Genomic DNA, 15,873 nt, shown 5'->3' on the forward strand with positions numbered 1-15,873 from the left:
GTACTTTAGCCATCATTTGGTACCTCCCAGATTATGCATTCACAGGAAGCTGGACTAGAAGCAGAGTAGCCAGTACACAAAACAGGTACTCTGGTATGTGATGTGGGCACTCCAAGTGGTGGCTTAACCTGGTGGAACACAGTGCCTGCCTCCCAGCTTCATTTTTAATTATTTAACTATTTATTTTTAAATTATATTTATCATTTTCTTTGGCAATATTAGATTAAGTATTCAAGAACTCTTCATTGGGGCAGGTGTTGCAGTGCAGTGAATTAAGCCACTGCTTGGTGTCGTTCCCCCTCTTCATGGAGGAACGACACAAGACTCTGCATTGTTCTTTTGTCTGCTCAGCCCTCCCCGGGTTTGCTGCTGGTTCTTCCCAGGTTGGCTGCCGTCCCTTCCACCTCCGTGGAAGGGCGGTTCCCCCTGCCACTTTCCCCACTTCCATGGGGGAGCGGCACACCGCTGGCCGGCTCTCTCGGGGGCTGCTCAGATGTTCCTCAGGTGTTCCTGGTGCATGTTGTCTCTCTCCTCCTTTATAGTCCTCTTCCACCAATCGCAACTCTGCTACCCACACGCTGAGCACGCTGCTCTCCTCCAATCAGGAGCAAGATCAGCTCCTGCAGCTCCATCAATCAAATTGGTGAGAGGCAGCTGTGTAGAAGCTGTTTCCCTTCTTAGCGCCATATTGTGGGAGAGCAGATGCATAGAATAAGTCTTAATTCGAGTAACTTAGTCTAGTCCGAGTTTCTCCCCACAGCTTGGGAAACCCACATCCCATACCAGAGTACCTGTTTTGAGTACTGGCTACTCTGCTTCTAGTCCAGCTCCCTGCTAATGTGTGTAGGAAGCAGCAGATAATGACCCAAGGATTTAAGTTCCTGCCTCTCACATGGGAGATCCAGATGGAGTTCCTGGATTCTGGCTTCAGTCTCTGTTGTGAGCATTTGGGGAGTGAACCAGTGGATGGAAGATCCATCTCTCTCACTCTACCTTTCTTCTTCCTTCCTTCCTTTAATTTATTTTTAAAAATTTATTTGAAAGAAGGAGAGAGAGAGAGAGCGCGTGATTCTCCATCTACTGTTTCACTCCCCAAATGGCCACAATGGTCAGGCTGAAGCAGGAGCTAGGAGCCTCTTCCAGGTCTCTCATGTGGGTGCAGGGCCTAAAGACTTGGTCCGTCCTCCATTGCTTTCCCAAGCGCATCAATAGTAGCTTAATTGGAAGTGGGGCATCTGGGACAGGAACCAGTGGTTATATGGGATGTAGGCTCTGCAGGCCGGTGCTGTAACCCATTGCACCACAGTGCCAGCCCCATCTCTCTTCTTTTCCAATAAATAAATCTTAAAGTGAACTCTTCATTATGTACCATTCCTAATTAATATTCAACTATTACTTTTTAAGCATCTTTTTATTTATTTATTTGAAAGATAGAGCGACACAGAGAGAGGGAGAAACCTTCCATCTGCTGATTTACTCCCTCAAATGCCTACAACAACTAAGGCTGAGCCAGGCAGGAGCTGGGAGCTCTATCTGGGTCTCCCATGTGGGTGGCAGGAGCCCAAGTACTTGAGCCATCATTTACTGCCTCCCAGGCACATTAACAGGAGGTTGGATCAGAATCAAGGTGAGACTTAATCCCAGGCATTCTGGTATGGGATGTGAGCACCCCAAGTTGTGATTTAAGCTACTCAATGCCCAACACTATCTTTCTTATTAAAGAATCATTTAGTTTTTTGTTCTTTGGTTTATCTTTATTTTGGAATCTCTTCAAATGTGTAATGATTCTTTGTTGTTGTCATTGTTAAATAAATATTGTAAGTGGTGAAAAGATGATGGGGGTAGGTGAGATAACCATCTTGAAATGTGAGTGAGTATAAGGAAGGGGTACGGGTGAAGACTAGTGGTTAAGATGCTGTTTAGGACATCAGTATTCCACTGGGAGTGTCTAGTTTGTCTCCTGGCTCCAGATCCTGAATCCTGCTCATGCAGCCTCTGGAAGTTACTGGTTATGGCTCAGGTAGTTAGATTTCTGCCACCTGTGTGCAAGACCTGGATTGAGTTCTTGGCTTCATGCTTTGGTCTCTCATCTGTTGGTAGACATTTCTGTCTCTCCCTCTCACCCTTGCTCTGTCCTCCTTGCCTCCCAAATAATTTTTTAAAAATGTTAAGAAATGTAAAGGACTAGATAGATTGTGAGATTCTGAATTAAATATTGGCTTGGACAGGTCACCTATAAAGGACATTTTGGGACAGAAGGGGAATTTTTAATTATATGAAATTTGCTGAAATGGAAAATTGGAAATTGTCAACTGAAGATAACAGGTTATAAGACAGTATGTGCCTTATGATCACATATCTATACAAATCTATCTCAGAAAGATATGCCATGTCCTGTGTGTGATGTATGGGTGATGATATCTTTTTGTTTGTTTTAAAATTAATCTACATTCTATAATTTCTAACTTTTTACAGTACACATTTACTGTTGCTGAAAATAAAAGATTATTTGTGGCATATATCCTATTCAAAGACCACTTAATCATTGGCTATGTTACTGTGGAAGGTGCTAGAGAAGAGGTAGGAGTGATAGATAGGCTTAGGACAAATTGAAAAGGGCCTTGTGCCACAGCAGGGGCTTGGACATTATTCTGTTGACAGCCCTAAGCTGGATGGTGCCTTGGCCACATTGGTATTTTGAAAATACTGCTTGAAGGAATTTCTTTGGAAAATGAATAGCAGAAAGAATGACTTAATCTTAGAATTTCGGGGATATTGCAGATATCCACATTTTAGGCTAAATTGTTAAGTCCAGTTGCTTTCGAAAGTAGTTGAATTTTAGTATTCATTTACGTGCATTATGTGTTTCACAGAGTTGTATATATTAATTTTTTATAGAGGTTAGGTATTACATTTGGGACATTTTTCTAGGTTCATCTCCAATCTTTGAAAAACAGCTGGTATTATCTTCATGTCATAGTTGAAGAAGATGAGTCTCAGGAAGCAAATTGGTGATAAAGCCAGGATTTTTTTTTTCATCCCCATGGGTATGACTCAGACCTGTTGTATACAGTCGTGTTCTAGAAAGATGTGGGGAGAGCAGGGCTAGAAGGGTGTGAGAGTAGCTTCCAAACTCTTAACCACCACTTGATCCTTTCACCAAATCCAGTCTACAGATCTTTATTAGGTAGTCTGGTATTTAGGAAGTCACTTGAGCAAAGTACTCCCTGCACATAAAATTTTAAAAATGATGAACTTTTATTTTGCCTTTGTTACACTTTTACAGTGTGGTACTTTTGGATACTAAATTCCACATATCACATCACTGCTGTGAGATAGGAAGGGCAGCTGAGATCCTTTTTATTGCTGGGCAACATTCCATTCTACATCTGAGTACCTTTATCCATTCACCTGTTGATAAACTTTCAAGTTTTTTTTAATTGAGATAATTGTGATTATGTTGAATCTCCATATATTAATGATGAAAGTTAATAATGAATAGGTGTAATTTCAAAAATCAAAATAGACCCAGTTTACTCTCTGGTAATCCCAATTTAGTGGTCAGAAAACTAAGACTGATTTAATTTTTTCTCAGGGTCACCCAGTTACATGTCAAGGCAGAGTACATTTTACAACCAGAGCTTTTGAATTAATTTATCTTAGTATCTTTGCATATTGTTCAATTTAGAGAATTGCAGTAAAAATTTTAATCCTGATCTGAACAATGTGGGGACATAATGAACAAACCAGGTGTTAGTGGTATCTTATCTCCTTATTTTAATTTCCTTCCCTGTTCACAAACTTTTTATTGAAGCATAATGTACATATAGAAAGGAGTATAAATCTTTTTTTAATGCAGAAAAGCAATTTGTTAAAGGATTGAGAGGTCACTGCATTGTACTGCAGGGGTTAAGCAGAGGCTTCGGACACCTGCATTCCATCTTGGAGTGTTTGGGCTTGAGTCCTACTCCCCTTCTGATTCAGCTTCCTTTTAAAAAAAAAAATTTATTAATACAAAGAGAACAGATTTCACCTATCATAGGTACAATTCTAAGAAGATAACTATACTTCTATCCCCTCCTCTTTTCCCTCCCTTAATGCCCCTCCTTCCTTTTTTCCTTTAATTTTTGCAAATACGTAATTTCAGTACACTCTATAATCATAGGCTTAAGCACCACTAACCATAATATGCAACAACTAAAAAGTAGAAAGACCACAGTTCCACAGGGGTGTAAAAAAGGACTAAAGACAACTGTAAAGTCACAAGGTGTTTATTTCACTCTTATACTTTTTTGTGTGTATTCTGTTTGAATTACCACATGTCAGAGGAGACAGGGTATTTGTCTTTTGGGGACTGGCTTATTTCACTAAGCATCATGATTTCCAGTTACACGGGATGTAATTCTGAAATTTGTCTGTCAATAAATTTTCACAAAGTGAAAATACCTGTGTGGACAGCACCCAGAAAGAAACAGAGCAGAAGCCCCCTGGTTGCTAATGCTGACCACCCGACTTTGGAAACCATAGATGAATTTGCTTGTATTTGAATTTGAACTGAACTGAATTCATATGGTGTATTTACTCAGATGTAACTTCTTTTACTTGGCATGTATTTATGCCATCCATTTTTCACATTCATTCTCAAGCTTTGGAGTATCCATTCCATTGTGTGAATATACCAAAATTTATCTCATTTGTTCTACAGTCGATTGGCATTCGGACTTGAGTTTCCATTTTTTGGTACTGCTATCCCATTCATAATACTCTAGCATATGTCTTTTGGTGAACCTGTGTATGAGTTTTTGCTGTAATGTGTTATCTGATTGGGATTGCTGGTTAGTCATTGGTATACAAATAGTGAGTTTTAGTAGATATTACAGACAGTTTTCCAAAGTGATTCTGCCCATCCATTTTTCTCCATCTCTGTTCAAAATTTTCCATGTTTGCTTTTATCCTGTTACCACATCCAGTATCTTTTGACTTTGGAGTAGGAAATGAAGACTGTAGAGTAAGGGAAGAACATTCTGACAACTCCTTCTGTCATTTTATTTATTTTGCAAAATATTTGATCCCTGTAATTTGTGCATGCCTGTCGCTCCCCGTCTTCGTGGAGGAACGACACAGGACCCTGCACTGTTCTTTCGTCTGCTCGGCCCTTCCCGGGTTTGCTGCTGGTTCTTCCCGGGTTGGCTACCGTCCCTTCCACCTCCGTGGAAGGGCGGTTCCCCCTGCCACTTTCCCCACTTCCGCGGGGGAGCGGCACACCACTGGCCGGCTCTCTCGGGGGCTGCACAGGTGTTCCTTCAGATAGATGTTCCTGGTGCATGTTGTCTCTCTCCTCCTTTATAGTCCTCTTCCGCCAATCCCAACTCTGCTACCCACTCACCGAGTACACTGCTCTCCTCCAATCAGGAGCAGGTCCTGCTGTTTATTGGTTGAACTGGAGGCAGCTGTGTAGAAGCTGTTTCCTCCTCTCCCAGAGCCATATTGTGGGAGAGCAGATGCATAGAATAAGTCTTAATTCCAGTAACTTAGTCTAGTCCGAGTTGCTCCCAGTTGCTCCCCACACATGCCTTGTCTACTTCAGGATATTTGGTTTGGAGAAAAAAAGGACTATATACATATATATATATATATATATATATTAGTGGTTTTTGATTTGTCAAATGTGTTATATAAATATTTTGTTTCATCAGTCCCTCTCACCTTCAATGGTCAGACTAAACCAATAATTTTTCCCCTCCCTGATTGTCCGGTTCTCCCCCTGTGTGTGCATGCATGCATATTGATGGTGATGGGTGGATGGGATATAGAAAGTGGCAGCATCCTGGGTAGGAACCCTGCAAGTTTAGGAGTTGCTGAATGGTTGCCACGTGGTGACAGAAAGCCACAGAAAATCCAGTGCACTTGTGCTCCTGTATCCCCACAGTCTTCTCGTCACTACAGGGAAAGACGAGTTTATGCAATGTACATAAAGAGTGTCTTTGGAACACAAAATCTGACTTAATGAGTAGTGTGAATCAACTTTGTGCTTGTCAGCCAGGTTAAGAAATGAGACATTAATAGCTCCCTGTGTGTTCCTCCTTATTGCAGTGCCTCCTTTTACCGAAACCTAGAGTTCTCCTTTGCTTTTTCTCTGAGTTTTGCCATCTTTAATTGTACCACTATGAATATTAGTTTTGCCTCTCTTTGAACTTCATTTAAGTGAAGGTATATAGTACTTTTGTGCAGCCTCTTTAATTCCCCATTTTCTTTACAGTTCAGCATGTAAATATGTAGCTCTCCCTCATCATTCTTCATTTCTGTTGGTGTTCTCTCCTATAAACAAACATGGCATTTGTCCATTATACTTTTGATGCCCATTTTTCTGTTGTTTCCAGTTTGTTTGCTCTGATAAATACAGTTGCTATGGACATTGGCATAGTATACATATACAAAAGTTCCTCTGTGGTGTCTAATTAGGAGTGGGATTTCTGAGTCATGAGGCATGGAAATATTCTACTTTAGAAAGACCAAATTCTTTTACTTGCCTTGAGTAGTAGATGTTGTTGCCTACTCTTCCACATCTGTGCAGACTTACTATTACTCAACTTCTTCATTTTTGTCATGTGAATAGAAAATAGGAATATTTAATTGTGGTTTTAATTTGCATTTCTCTAAATACCAATAAAGCTGAAGCTCTTTGTATGTTTGTGGAATGTTTGTTACCTTGTCATGTCTTTGTGTGTAAGAGATTTAGAGGTTTTTGCATATTCTAAATGTAAGTGTTTTGTTGGATACATATGTTATAAGTGTCTTCCTGGATTCTGTAGCCTGCTTTTTCACTCTGGTGTGCTTTTGAAGACTAGAGGTTCTTAAGTCTAATGCAGTTGAACTTATCAGACTTTTTCTTTTTCAGTTTGTGCTTTTAGAAATATTTGTTTTGAGAAATTCTTTCTTTCCCTGTGGTCATAAAAATATTCTCTAGTCTTTTCTAAGAATTATTTTGTCTTTCTGAGTTTTGACAGTTCAGTCTCAAGAAACCTTAGAACTGATTTTGGCATACCTAAGGTGTGAGGTAAAGATCTGCTTCCATTTGTTTTCATCTGATAATCAGTGGGTTTGGAGTTGAAAGTATTGAGTCCCTTCCTTGCCCTCTAATACTCACTGCCTGCTCTTTAAAAAATCAGGTATTCATCATATAGAACACTGTCTTGGTGCCAAAGTATACAGTCTAAGTGCTGCTTACCTTTACATCATCATAATGTCCTATCTTAGTCTTCCTCAGCAGTGTCCTGACTATTCTTAGTCCTTTGCTTTTCCCTAAAATGCTGGAATTACTTTCTTGTGTCCTGTGACAAACACTTTTGGGATTTTGATGGGCATAGCATTAAACCAAGAGATCAATGTCAGGGAGAATTGTCATCTTATAGTACTTGGAATTTGTGTCCAAGAACGTGGTATGTAAGTATTGGTGTTGTTTTTAAATAAGTTTTTCAGTGAGATTTTATACTTTTTTCCATAAAAGACTGGTATTGTTTTGTTATATTTATATCTGATACTTGAAGATTTTGTTGTTGTTACAAGTGCTACCATTTTCTAGTGGGCTGTTTTGATGTACAGACATGAAATAGACTTGTGTATTCTATTTGAATCCAGCAGCTTTGATAAAATTATTACTCTAATAATTTATCCATAGATTTTGGGGGAAATTTTTATGTAAATAAGTATACAATCTGCAGTAATGATAGTTATGGTTTTTCCTTTCCATTGATTGTATTTTTCTTGGCCTCATGCACTGGCTGAGAATTTGAGTGAAATATTGAATTATTCCTGTCTTGCTCTTGAAGTTGACAGGAATGCTTTCAATATTTGATTGATAAATTTGATACTTCTCTTTTTGTGAATACATTTTGTGAAGGGAAGAAAATTTGTTTTACTTATCTTTCTATTACATTTTTGGAGACATTCTCATTCTTACAATGACATTCCAAGCACAGTTTCAATAATGTTTTTCTTGAGTATATTGAAGTGAGTTGCCTGCATCACTTTGAAACACTTAAGTGTGCGTTTCCTACCAGTAAGGATATTCTGTGGTAGAACCACAGGGAAGTCATCAAAATCAGAAAATCCACACTGATATATCACTAGCATATAACCCCCAGGGACTGTTAATGAACGGTCTTGCCGTTTGTTCCGGTAGCATCCTTTTTTGCAAAAATCCCCATTTTAGAATCATGTAGTGCACTTAGGTATCATGTCTCTGTAGCTTGCCTCAGTCTGCAGCTGACCTTTTAGTGTTCCCTTGGCTTTGGTGACCTTGACAGACACTGTGTAATATTATAGAGCTGCTATTCTGCAGACTGCTCCTCCATTTGGGTTTGTCTGTTGTAGCAACAAGATTGGATTCAGGTTCTGCATTGTTGACAGAAAAGGCACAGCATCCATGCTGCTCCGTTCTCAGTTCATCCCATCAAAAGGCACATGTCCAAAAGTGCTGGTAACTTTGAAGGTGCTGACTGCTAGCCCTCTCGACTGTAAAATTACTCTTTGCCCCTTCATAATTAGAGGATACACCGGCTAAGTGAAGAGAGAACATAGTTAGATCAACTGAGGCTCCTGCATGCGCTGAGTTGCCAGCTAATGGTGGGTAAACAGTTCAGCCTGTGCCTGCACCGTTTCTACTATTGATGAAGCAAGCAGAAGAAAAGACGGTGGGAGGAGTCAAAAGCTTATATTGTTTATACAGGGAAAAGCTATATCAGGGGCCCCAATTATTAATGGGACTAATCAGTTTCTGAAACCTCCAATCATGATAGGTATTACTATGAAGAAAATTATTACAAAGGTATGTGTGGTGATGATTACATTATGAATTTGGTCTTCTCCAAGTAAGGTTCCTGGTTGGCCTAATTCTGCTCAAATCAATAGACTGAGGGCTGTCCCTACTATTCTAGCTCAGGCCCCGAATAAAAGGTATAGAGTTCTGATGTCTTTATGATTGGTAGAGAATAATCAACGGTTAATGAACATAAGTAGGGATAAAGTGGCTGAGTGAGCATTAGACTGTAGATCTAAAGACAGAGGTTGAGCCCTCTTTTTACAAAGCCCTGAGGTGAAATTTTCATGTTGAATTGCAAATTCAAAGCAGCAGCTTCAATTCTGCCAGTGCTTCTCCTGCCCTTTTTTTACTTAGGGCGGGAGAAGTAGATTGAAGACAGTTGATTAGGGTATTTAGCTGTTAACTAAAATTTCATGGGGCTGGATCCCACCATTCTAGGGGGACTTGGTTTAATTAAAGCACCTGATTTGCGTTCAGAAGATGTGAAGTTGATTTGCAGTCCTTAAGCAGGAGTTAAGTATAACTTACTTGCTTAGAGCTTTGAAGGCTCTTGGTCTGTGTAACCTAAACTCCTCCTGGGCTTAGTTTAACACTGAAAATACTGGTGTTAGGGGAAGGAGTATTGACAATAGAATAATTAGTGGAGCTATGAATAGTATGCATTTCATTGACTCAAATTGTCATTTTATTTTTAGGTTGTTGGGAACATTGTTAGTGAGGAAGAGTAGATGAGGCGCAAATAGAAGTATAAGTTTAGAAGAGCCAATATAGCTATTATGGTTGGTATGATGATATTGTCATTTTCTGTTAATTCTTGAATGATAATTCATTTAGGAATAAAACCTGTTAGTGGGGGTAAGCCTCCTAGTGATATTAAGGTAACTAGGATGGCTGAGACTATTAGTGGGGTCTTATTTCATATTTGTGACAGTGAAAGGGTTATTGTGTTTGTGTGATAAATAAATATTATGAATATGGGAATTGTTAGCAGGATATAAATAGATTTAGAATTATGGTATTTGGATTGAATGTAATGATGGCTGCTATTCATCCTATGTGGGCAATTGAGGAGTACGCTAAGATTTTGTGGAGTTGAGTCCGGTTAAGTCCCCCTCAGCCACCAGCTATAATTGATAGGATAGCTACTAGTATTATTATGGTTGAGTTGATTGATGGGGAGATTTGGTATAGGGGTGCCAGTTTTTGTCATGTTTGAAGAATGAGGCCTGATTTCAGGGGGGACTCCTTGGGTGACCTCTGGTACTCAGAAGTGGAAGGGGGCTATTCCTAGTTTAATGATTAGTGCCAGTGTAATTAGGACTGGAGTAAGTTGATTCTGTGGATTAATTAGGGTTCATTGTCCGGAGTCAAGGATATTAAGTGTAATAGCTATTATTAAGATTATTGATGCTGTGGCTTGCGTTAAGAAATACTTAGTTGTGGCTTCTGTTGATCATGGGGTGGCTTTGTTGATTAGAATAGGGATAATTGCTAGTATGTTTATTTCTAATCCGATTCATATAGTTAGTCAGTGGGAGCTAAATACTGTGATTATCGTGCCTAGGAATAGGGTGAATAAAATGATAGGATGAGGGGGTTAATTAGTACGGGAAGGATATAAACCAACATTTTCGGGGTATGGGCCCGATAGCTTATTTAGCTGACCTTACTAAGTGGTTTAGAATTTGGTGTACATGGTAGCACGAAGAATTTTGAGTTCTTGAGAGTGGGTTCAAGTCCTATAGCTCTAGAAATAAGAGGGCTAAAATCCTCTATTATTTACTCTATCAAAGTAACTCTTTTATCAGACATATTTCTATATCTGAGGAGGGATACTTGAAAGTATGATAGGCATTGAGATATGTCATATGCACAGGGCTAATGTGAGGGGTAGAAAACTTTTTCACAAGAGGTGTATGAGTCAGTCGTAATGAAATCGAGGGTAGGATGCTCGAATTCCTAAGAATGATATTGTTAGTAGGAGGGGTTTTACAGCAAAGTTAACTGTGAACACTTCTGGGTTAGTGTGGCTGTGAAATGAGCCTAGGAATAGGATGGCTGTAAGGGCATTTATAAGGATAATATTAGTATATTCAGCTAGAAAGAATAGAGTGAATGGGCCGCCTGCATATTCTACCTTGAATCCTGAGACAAGTTGGGATTCACCTTCACTTAAATCAAAGGGGGCTCAGTTTGTTTCTGCTAGGGTCGAGATAAATCATATTATGGCAAGTGGTCATGCTGGTAGTAGGATTCATATATATTCTTGTGTTGTGATTAGGGATGATAATGTAAATGAGCCATTTATTAGAAGAATACACAGGAGAATAATCGCTAACATTACTTCCTAAGAGATAGCTTGTGCTACTGCCTGGAGGGCTCCAAATAATGCATATTTTGAGTTGGATGCTCATCCTGATCATAGGATTGAGTAAACGGCTAAGCTGGAGGTTGCTAGGATGAATAGTACTCCTATGTTTAGGTTGATTAAGGGATATGGTATGGAGATGGGTAGTCACATTGAGAGAGCTAGGGACAGTGCTAAGGTTGGGGTAATAATGAAGAGGAGAGATGAAGATGTAAGGGTCCTAGGAGTTCTTTGAGAAATAGTTTAATGGCATCTGCAATTGGTTGAAGAAGGCCATATGGACCTACAATATTTGGGCCTTTTCAGAGTTGTATATAGCCTAAGATTTTTCATTCTACTAGGGTAAGGAAGGCTATAGCTAGAAGTACAGGCAGGATCAGTAGGAGACCATTAATTAGGAATATGCTGTTAAGGAGAGGAATTAAACCTCTGATTATAAAGTTTTAAGTTTTATGCAATTACCAGGCTCTGCCACCTTAACAAACCCTGTTCTTGGGTGGTATATGGCTAAGTGTACTAGATTAAGATTATTTCATCTTTTAAACTTAGAGCTCTGCAGAGCGGTAGGCTCTATTTCTCTTGTCTTTTCATACTGGGAGAAATACTTAATAGATAGAAACCAACCTGGATTTCTCCGGTCTGAACTCAGATCACGTAGGACTTTAATCATTTAACAAATGAACCTTTAATAGCGGTTGCACCATTGGGATGTCCTAATCCGGCATCGAGGTCGTAAATCCTATTGTCGATGGGAACTCTAAAATAGGATTGCGCTGTTATCCCTAGGGTAACTTGTTCAGTTGATCAAAAGGTTTTGGGGTCAATTTATGATTTTAAGTGCTTTGACTTGTTGGGTCTAGGCTTAAATCATTTGGAGGTTAGTTTATGCTCCAAGGTCACCCCAACCAAAACTTTTAACCCAGGATTTCCTTGTTAGGCTCTTGTTGAGTGAGGTTAAGGAAATTTGGGGTTAAATAATAAAGCTCCATAGGGTCTTATTGTTTTATCCCTGCCTCTTCATGGGGAGGTCAATTTCACTGATTAGAAGAAAGAGACAGTTTAACCCTCGTGTTGCCATTCATGCTAGTCCCTAATTAGGGAATGAGTGATTATGCTACCTTTGCATAGTCAGGATACTGCAGCCGTTGAACGTGTGTCACTGAGCAGGCAGTGCCTCTAATACTAGTTATGCTAGAGGTGATGTTTTTGTTAAACAGGCGGGGTTAGGGTTTGCTGAGTTCCTTTTCCTTCTTTTAATCTTTCCTGTGCTGCACACCTGTGTTGGGTTAACAGTAAAAATTAATAGAGCATCAGTTTGTGAGTTTTTCTCTTATAATTTTTAACTATCAGTGGGCATCCGATCTGATATAAGCTTGTGCAAGGAGAATAGTATTCTTGTTACTTATATTAGCATTATTTCTTCTATAGATTTATAGATTAGTCCAGTTAGGGTTTATAAGAGTTCGTTTTAAAATATTCTTATTAAGTTGGTTTTTAGTTGTTGAGCTTTAACGCTTTCTTAATTGATGGCTGCTTTTAAGCCAACTATGGGTACTAAATTACTTACTCTTTATAAAAGTTGTATCCTTGTTTCTAAAGAGCTGTCCCTCTTCAGACTAACATTTAGATTTTCATTAGGGTTGGATGTCCTTTTGGAAAAATCTGAAGTTGAACTAAAATTCTGTTCTGGACAACCAGCTATCACCAGGCTTGGTTAGCTTTTCATCTCTATCTACAAGTCTTCTCACCATTTTGCTACATGGACGGATTCGTTCTTATAACTGCTCATAGATAGCTCATCTGGCTTCGGGGTTTTTAACTAAAATTCTTTTTGCTAAGGGTTTTCTAGCTAATTAGTTATGCAAAAGGTAAGAGTAGTAATCTCTGCTTTTTTTGTGCTATTAATAGTTCTTTCATCTTTCCCTTATGGTACTTTATCTATAGCGCCTAAAATAAATTTCTATCTCCTATACGTTAAATGTAAGGTAAATGGTTTGTTTAATGGATTATTTTAGTTTTGTGTAAGTTATATAGGGCTAGTGTTGGCTCAGAGTGGTCAGTAAATGAAATCTCTTGGGTGTAAGCCAAGTGCTTTAAGTTAAGCTACGCTCTGAAATGTCCAAGCACACTTTCCAGTATGCTTACCTTGTTACGACTTATCTCCTCTTATACCTATTTATTTTGTAATTATGGATAATAAATGTTTAGTGTTTGAGGAGAGCGATGGGCAGTGTGTGCGTGCTTCATGGCCTTGTTCAATTAAGCACTCTATTCTTAATTTACTACTAAATCCTCCTTTGGCCCTTAGAGTTTCATAAGGGCTTTCGTATATTCTGAAGTAGAAAATGTAGCCCATTGCTCTCCACTCTATGGGCTACACCTTGACCTAACGTTTTTACGGTGGTAATTGAGCTTACTTTTGCTCCTTTTTAGGGTTCGCTGAAGATGGCGGTATATAGGCTGAGTTGGCAAAGAGTGGTAGGGTTTATCGGGGTTTATCGATTACGGAACAGGCTCCTCTAGGTGGGTATAAAGCACCGCCAAGTCCTTTGAGTTTTAAACTCTGGCTTGTAGTTCTCTGGTGAATAATTTTGCTATGGAATTATTGAGGTTTAGGGCTAAGCATAGTGGGGTATCTAATCCCAGTTTGGGCCTTAGCTATCGTGAGTTCGAAGAGTATAAAATCACTTTCGTTGTTTATTTTTGTTTGCAACTATTACTTTCTACAGCTTAGTTGTTATTTGATTTTATTTTGTTGTTTATTCTAATCACGCTTTACGCCGGATATTTATTAATTCGAGTTAATCGTATGACCGTGGTGGCTGGCATGAAATTTACCATTCCTTAAAGTCAAACTTACGTTCATTGCTAAATATTTATCACTGCTGTATCCCTTGGGGGTGTGGTTAAGCAAGGCATCTTGAGCTACTGATTAGTGTGCTTAATGTCCGCTCCTCTTGATCTAGTTTGATGTTAAGGGCATTCTCACTGGCGTGAGGAGTCTTGCATGTGTAAGGTTGCTACAAAACAATAAAAAGGCCAGGACCAAACCTTTATGTTTATGGAGCCGGGAAGGCTCATCTAAGCATTTTCAGTGCTTTGCTTTGTTGTTAAGCTACATTAACTTTTCACTTAGGCCTGGGTTAGAGGTATTTTTAGTGGAGACTCTAATTAATTTTAGTCTTGACAGGCCTAGCCTGTCAAAAGGGAAATAAAATGTAGAGTGTTATGTCAGTATTGTAAAGGTGCTTTTTAAATTGAAAAAAAAAATGAAATATCTAGTTCATTAAGCCTAAAAATTTTGTTAAAAATTTAATTGCTTTAATTGAGACTTTGGCTTGAGGTATTTTTAGTTGAGACTAATTAATTTGCAGGGTTAAATAATTTAAGGGTTATGCAATGACTCTTGTTCTTTGGGTTTGGCAGGAATCGAAATATGTATAACTGTATCATTGTTTTTGGGCAATGAATTTACTTAATGGGTAAGGGGAGCGTTGTGGGTATATTCAATTATGTAAGAACAACTCATGTATACGTGTACGTGCATAAGCGTACATGAACGTGTGTACACATGGGTGTGGTGAAATTTTCTTATGTCCATCAAGCATGGAAGGATAGACCCGGCTCATAATTATGAGGATGGAGGGTCTTCATTAGGTGCTCGTCTACAATAAGTGTCCCGGGTCAGGGCCCACCGCGGCCATGTTGAGTCCAAGCATAACCCAAAAAATTAAAAATACCAAATGCATGACATCACAGTTATGTGTGAGCATGGGCTGATTAGTCATTAGTCCATCGAGATGTCTTATTTAAGAGGAACGTGTGGGCGATCTTAGGTTCATGGCCCTGAGGTAAGAACCAGATGCCAGTTATAGTTTCATATTAGAAACCCCCAAGTTTTATGGGCCCGGAGCGAGAAGAGGGATCCTTGGTGGGCGGGTTGTTGGTTTCACGGAGGATGTAGATCATGGGATTCCTAAGGGAAGGGGATAGTCATATGGATGAGAAATGATTTGACTAAGATGGTCTATGTCCAGTAATGGAATGGATGTGCTATGTTGATAATTCAATTGAAGTTGTTATGGATATTCGTGTTGAGAGTAATTGTATGTGCAGGTTGGAATGAATGTGGTATGTTCTGTTAAGCAGTTATGTACTAGCTTATATGCATAGGGCAAGTAGGTTAATGTACGATGAAACATAGGATGTCCTATGTACTTTATGAACTTATGGTACTAATACATGCTAATGTGGAGGAGCACTAATGCACGAAATACATAGGAAGTAAGAAAGTTTTATTGATACTGACAAGGCACTTGAATTTTGTTCAAGTACTAGACAGAGAGTAGTTTAAGTAGAATTTCAGCTTTGGTGCTGATGGTGGGGCAAGGGCCTCCTCTCTGATGTCCCAGGGAGAGTTGATCTCCATTTCTGATTTACAAGATCAGGGTAATAATCTATACTATGGGGGCCTTCATTTGAGAATTTTATTTTCAATTAGGCTTGCAAGGGGTATGAGGATAAGAATAGTGGAGAAGTAAAGAATGGATGCTACTTGGCTGATAGTAATAAATGGGTGTTCTACTGGTTGTCCTCCAATTCATGTAAGTGTGAGGAGGTCTGCGATGAGAACTCAGAACAGGATCTGGCTGATGGGTCAAAATACTATGCTGTGTTGTTTAGA

General features: G+C 39.2%; 1 long non-coding RNA gene across 1 annotated transcript in view; it reads left to right on the forward strand.

Annotated features, from left to right (window-relative positions):
• The first annotated feature begins 1,157 nt into the window (after positions 1-1,157).
• LOC149122098 (uncharacterized) overlaps positions 1,158-15,873 on the forward strand; it is a 38,121-nt gene continuing 23,405 nt past the window's right edge. The window contains exon 1 of the long non-coding RNA XR_016221064.1: positions 1,158-1,627. This is a non-coding gene — a long non-coding RNA (uncharacterized LOC149122098). The remainder of the gene's footprint in view (positions 1,628-15,873) is intronic.

The sequence above is a fragment of the Oryctolagus cuniculus genome, chromosome 15 (assembly GCF_051225735.1).
Source record: "Oryctolagus cuniculus isolate XC-2025 breed Fujian yellow rabbit chromosome 15, ASM5122573v1, whole genome shotgun sequence".
NCBI classification, from domain to species: domain Eukaryota; kingdom Metazoa; phylum Chordata; class Mammalia; order Lagomorpha; family Leporidae; genus Oryctolagus; species Oryctolagus cuniculus.